The sequence below is a fragment of the Triticum aestivum genome, chromosome 4A, assembly GCF_018294505.1.
Source record: "Triticum aestivum cultivar Chinese Spring chromosome 4A, IWGSC CS RefSeq v2.1, whole genome shotgun sequence".
Lineage (NCBI taxonomy): Eukaryota > Viridiplantae > Streptophyta > Magnoliopsida > Poales > Poaceae > Triticum > Triticum aestivum.
The window spans coordinates 245,498,972-245,504,971 of record NC_057803.1 but is presented as its reverse complement, the minus strand read 5'-3'; positions in this window follow the sequence as shown (position 1 = coordinate 245,504,971).

Genomic DNA, 6,000 nt, shown 5'->3' with positions numbered 1-6,000 from the left:
ACGGATCTCCGAGAATTTAAGAAACCATGAAGGGCCATATCTCGGGAACGCGAAACAGAAAAGAACAGAGAGGGAGATCCAATCTCGGAGGTGCTCCCGCTCCTCCGCCGCCATGGAGACCATGGACCAGAAGGAGAACTCTCCTCCCATCTAGGGGGGCAAGGAAGAAGGAGGGGGGCTCTCCCCCCTCCCTTCCGGTGGCGCCGGAGTGCCGCCGGGGCAACGGTCGGGATGGCGATCTACATCAACAATCTTGCTACCGTCAACACCAACTCTCTCCCCCTCTATGCACTGGTGTAACACCTCTTCTCCCCACTATAATCTCTACTTAAACATGGTGCTCAACTGCATATATTATTTCCCAATGATCTATGGTTATCCTATGATGTTTGAGTAGATCCGTTTTGTCTTGTGGGTTAATCATGATCTTGGTTGGTATGATTGTATATTTTATTTATGGTGCTGTCCTACGGTGCCCTCCGTTCTCGCGCAAACGTGAGGGGCCCCCGCTCTAGGGTGTTGCAATATGTTCATGGTTTTCTTATTGTCAGTGTTGCGGGGGATGACAGCAGCCCAAACGCGGATAGGTGGGTTATGATGTATGGGAGTAAAGAGGACTTGATACTTAATGTTATTGTTGAGTTTCACGACTTTAATGATCTTTATTAGTTGCGGATGCTTGGTAGAGTTCCAATCATAAGTGCATATGATCCAAGTAAAGAAAGTATGTTAGCTGATGCCTCTCGCTCATATAAAGTTGCAAGAATGATTACCGGTACTTGTCATAGATTGCCTAGGGACAAATAACTTTCTTGTTGACACAAACCCTTTTACTAAACACCTAAATTTTGTTATCTTGCAAAGTAATTCTAGTTTTATTCTTGCAAAGTAGTTATAGCATTACAACTACAAACTAGTTTCATACTTGTTTTCGGTAAAGCAGACGTCAAGTGTGCGTAGAGTTGTATCGGTGGTCGATAGAACTTGAGGGAATATTTGTTCTACCTTTAGCTCCTCATTGGGTTCGGCACTCTTATTTATCGAAAAAGGCTACAAACGAACCCCTATACTTGTGGGTTATCATGGGAACCCTTCCCGCTTTCATTTTGGGAAGTGGACCAAGGCCATTATAAATAGGGCCTAGCCACCACCATAGAGAGGCATCCGAATCCCAAAGATCTTCCTATCCCACCAGCTCAAGAACACTCCTCCTCCCGAGGTTGTTCTCCCACTGTACTAGTTGGTCACCAGCCCCTCGAGGCCAATCCACCACAAAGCAGGAGTAGGGTTTTACACCGCAAGCTGGCCTGAACCTGGGTAAACTGATGTGTCCCATTTCCTTCATGTTCATCGAGCTAGGCCTAGAGATTAGCTAGTAGGCGGACAGGGGAGGTTAAGTTCTTCGCACGCACCCCAGAGTTTGAACCTCTTAAGGGTCTGAGGAACCAGTAATCCAACATTTGGTGCGCCGGGTAGGGGTGTGTCGGAGCCTCTCTTCCACCGGTCGATTCACCACCACTCCACCGCTCCCACGGCTGACGCCCCTCAAGCTCGTGCTGAGCATCGGGCCGCCCTCGCCACCCGCGTCGCTCAGAAAGCACCAGCGGGCGATGGCTACCCTCGCCGACCCCCATCGCCATTGGCGAACGCTGCCACCGGCCCCACAGTCCATGAGATGCAGGCTTCGTTGCTACATCCTTCCATGCGGTGGGATGGACGCACCGCCACCCCGTCGCTGACCTCGACTGCTTCATCCTCCCATACTCGTCATGGTCCAGCGAACATGCAGGTTGCACTGCTCATGGCACGGGAGCTCCTATGCTACATCCCCGTCGATGATCTCTACGAGGACTGGCTGGACCGCATCGCCGAGCTCGTTAGCACCGCTGGAGGGTCTCCTGCACTGTCTCGCTCGCTGCCTCACCCACTACCCGCCGCGGGTGACGTGGCCCACAAAGCACCTCCTCCACCTCCTAGGTAGGACGCCATCATCGATCCAAGGCTCGAGGCTCCATGGTGCGACTCTCCACGTACGGCGCCCATGCGAGGCAAGGAAAGCTGCCAGGTGGTGCAGCGGCCCTAACGAGAGGCGCGTGCGCTCCCAACACTGCCACGTCAAGACCGCACGCCGCCTACGGTGATGGCACACGAGCGCCAAGATCAGGCTCCACCTCCACGATGAGCTCCCATGACCACAACTAGATGTCGTGCGTTCACCCCGGAGCTATGCAGCGTCGTGTGGCCAAGGAAGTTCAAACCCGACCTGCCTCCACGCTACAACGACACCCCTGCGCCTATTGAGTTCCTGCAGCTCTATGAGCTGAGCATCGAGGCAGCCAACGATGACAAGAAGGTTATGGCGAACTGGTTTCCCATGGCCCTCCAAGGCAGCGCATGCTCGTGGCTCCTGAACCTCCCCGCGGAATCGATCTCCTCCTGGGACGAAATGCGAGAGCATTTCATCGCCAACTTCCAGGGCACTCGCGACCGCCCGCCGGTCACGGGTGACCTGCGACGCATCAAGTAGCAGCCAGGAGAAACCTAGCAGAAGTACATCCAGCGCTTCAATAGTGTTCTCCTCAAGATCCCCAAGGTGTTGGACAAGGCCATCGTCTCAGCATTCACTAATGGCATCCGTGATGTCAAGATGAAGGAGGAGCTCGCCATGCATGAGGACCTGTGCATGACTCTGGAGATGTTCAACATGGCAACCAAGTACGCAAAAGCTGAGGAGGGGGGCTCTCCCTGCTCGAGCTCCCTTACACGGACCTAGAAGACAAGAAGGCCAGGGCCAAGGACGTGAAGCGCAAGGGAGAGGCCATGCTCGCAGCCGAACCAGAGATGAAGCGCGGCTGTGACCACGCGGAGTCATCCAAGGGCAGCCGCCCATTCTGCGTCTTCCACAATACGCACAGCCACAACACCAATGACTGTCAAGAGCTCAGGGCCATCCGTGATGTGCACCTCAGTCGTCGCCCTGAGTGCAACGATTGAGACTACGACCGCGGAGGAGGCCGAGGCGGAGGACACTAGGACGGTCACGACCCTCGCCAGGAATGGCTTGACCGGCCTCGTGAGGACCGCTGGCAGGACCAGCCTCGTGAGGGTGCCTAGAGAGATCAGTCTCGCGAGGACCATCCTCAGGGTGACGTTGGCCTTACCTCGCTGCGGCCACCACCAAGAAGGAATGAAGACAACCACCAGGACGAGGTGGCTGAGGGTTTCCAGGAGCCTCGCGCCATCACATGCATCCTAGGCGGCGCTCAGGCCCCAGCCTCCCATTGCATCTTCAAGCAGTTCACGCGTGAGGTGAACGCAGCCCTCCCCAATCTCGGGGCAACACATCCACTCTGGTGGTCCAAGTACACCATCACCCTCAGCTCTTCCGACCAGCTCAAGTGTGCGGCAACTGTCAGTGCCCTTCTAATGCTCTGCTCGCCTACCATCAGCAACATGCTCATCACCAAAACACTCATCAATGGCGGTGCGAGGCTCAATGTCCTCTCCATCGAGACGTTCGACCGGCTCCAAGTGCCCTACGACCAGCTGTAGCCCACCAAGCCTTTCTTAGGAGTGACCGATGGCTCCACCATCCCGATAGGGCAGATCAGAATCCCTGTAACCTTTGGCACCCGCAAACCCTATAACACTGAGCTCATCGACTTTGACATCACCCACATTCGCCTCCCGTACAATGCCATCCTCGGGTATCTGGCCCTCGTCAAGTTCATGGCAGTGACCCACCATGGCTATGATGTCCTCAACGTGCCAGGAAGTTGCGGCGTCATCACGGTAGCCTGCGAAGCGAAGGATGCGGTGTCTACGGTGGTCGAGGACCAAATTAATGAGGGCACTGTCTACCCTCTTGAGGATGTCCCCAAGAAGAAGAAGCACCTGCTCCGCGAAGGACCTGAGGAGTGCGGGGCGCCCGGCGGTGCTGCCACAAGCTCTGCACCCACTGACGAGGCGCCTTCCCTCTCACATAGGAAGGCGCGCCTGGCGCCCCTCTCATACTGGGCTCGGGGGCTCTCCTCTGGAGGGCCTCTGATCTGACCAGTGTCACGAGGGAGGTGTTTGGGCACCATGTGGAGGCATGCTTCAACGTGCGCTTCTGTGAGGAAAGTGTACTGCCGAGGCGCCAGGCGCTCAAGAGTTCATGACCAAGGCAACCGAGGAGCTTCAGGAGGCATGAGCTATGCAGGACGACCGTAGCCCACCACCCGACACAGCTCCCTACGCCGGCGAGGACAGTGAGCTGCGCGCCTGCATCAACATCCCTGGGCTCAACAGGGCCGCATCTCAGGAGCTCTTCTGGTCGTCCCATGTTGACCGATGTGAGGGCCCTACTCATAGCTATGTCCGCATACCTTTCGGCTTGCTGAACAGGGATGCCGTGCATCAGCGCCACATGCGGGGCGTCTTGGAAGCTCATGAGGCCAGGCACCAGGCGATCCTGACGGAGATGGCAGTGGAACCTCGCGAGCCCCTCGGGCCTCCAGAGCCTCCCGAGGTTCTGGACTCGGGCGGCTCATGAGGAGCGACTTTTGCAACACACGCCTTCAGCTACTCCAACATCCCTTCAGCAACGGTGCCAGGTCACATGTTTTGGTTTGTCAATTGGGGGCGCCCCTCAGACAGCATTATCCCCAAGCCAGGTGGGTTTGTCCCTGCGGCATGTATCCTTCTTGCATCTATCAGAACTGGCTTTACCTTCGGTCATTAGCTGCTTTATGATTATCATTTGCCTGTCTAGTGCTTCGTCGCCATGAACATCATACGCCCTTGCAAGCCCACCCACGACCGCCTCATGATTAAGGACTAGCACGGTGTTTGTGCTCGGGTTCATCCCTGCAACGTCACTAAACCCAAGTGGCGGAGCTCTGGCTTGCGGGCCAGCTCTTGTGCACGTCACCTCCCATGGTCCTTGGTGCCTTGTTCTGGCATGACCTAATTGCGGGCGGATGAGTAAGGGCGTGCGACCCGGTGCCTCGTCACCACGGGAGCCGCGCACCGGTTGTATTTCTTTAAGACCTTCACATGAGAAGACTGGGCATGGCGTCTATGCTCAGGTCCATCCCTGCAGTGTTGATAAACCCAATGGTTGAGCTCTGTTGGCAGGCCGGTCACCGGTCCCGTTCACGTCACCTCCTGGGGTCGTCGGTGTTTGGCCTTCTCATGCGATAACCTCAGGAGATTCACTCGGCGCAGGTCAGCTAACCATCTTGCAGGGCTATGACAAGTGTTGCGAATCAAATCCAGGCGCAACCCGCCTTAAGGCCTCATGAGTCCCGCGCAGGCTCACGAGTGCCCATACACACCTCCTCTAGCCCTGCCGTGTAAGCCACGTGTTAGTGTGGGGTTGTACACACCCCGGAGCCTCTCCTCAGAGGGGTGCGCTGTAGCGCCCAAGATGCAATTCTATCCCAATCACGTGATGAACACATGATTGGGGCACAACCGCATTTCGAGCGCATAGCAAGGTGGATATCATTACAACATACCATGTGCTGAATAGATGAGAATACAAGATAAAGGCTTACACTCGCCACAAGCTACAACATGAATACAACAGTACATCAATGCATGGAAATCATTAGACAGAAGAGCAGGATCCGACTATGGATGAAATCAAACGAAAAAGAAGAACGGCATCCACCCTGCTAATCCCAGGCTCCCCAAACCAGAACCTATCCCTTGATCAAAGAAGAAGTAGCAGAAGAACTCCAAAACAAGTAAGCATCGCTCTCGCGTCAAGATCATCGCATTACCTGTAGCTGCAACTGTTGTCGTAGTAATCTGTGGTCGACAAGGACTCAGCAATCCCATTACCATGGGTATCTAGACTAGCAAAGCTTAATGGGTATGTAATGGATAAGTGGTGAGGTTGGAGCAAGTGTCTAAGCATTGTTTGGTGGCTAACTTATGAGTATAGGAATAAGATGAGGAACTTGACGGCAACTTGCGTCGAGGGGGGTAGGCGCAGGGTGCTTTGGTTCCTGA